The sequence below is a fragment of the Terrapene carolina genome, unplaced genomic scaffold, assembly GCF_002925995.2.
Source record: "Terrapene carolina triunguis isolate 2854851 unplaced genomic scaffold, T_m_triunguis-2.0 Scaffold42, whole genome shotgun sequence".
Lineage (NCBI taxonomy): Eukaryota > Metazoa > Chordata > Testudines > Emydidae > Terrapene > Terrapene triunguis.
Genome location: NW_020664393.1, coordinates 1,998,704 through 1,998,921, shown reverse-complemented (window position 1 = coordinate 1,998,921; position 218 = coordinate 1,998,704).

The following is a 218-nucleotide window of genomic DNA, read 5'->3' as shown; positions in this document are numbered from 1 at the left end:
GGGTCCCAGGAGAGAGTGAGGGTGGCAGCCATGGTGGTGAAGCTCACTCCAGTAGCCAATTTTTCTCCCCAAAGTCCCTTTATTATTTTGCCCACCAATTAGGCCTACGTTTTTGACACACTAATTTTGGGGTATTAATTTCTGGACACATTTTTTTGTTTGCCAAGAACGATTTCACACAGTCTAAATTATACAGTATTGTTTGGACTAATTCAGTT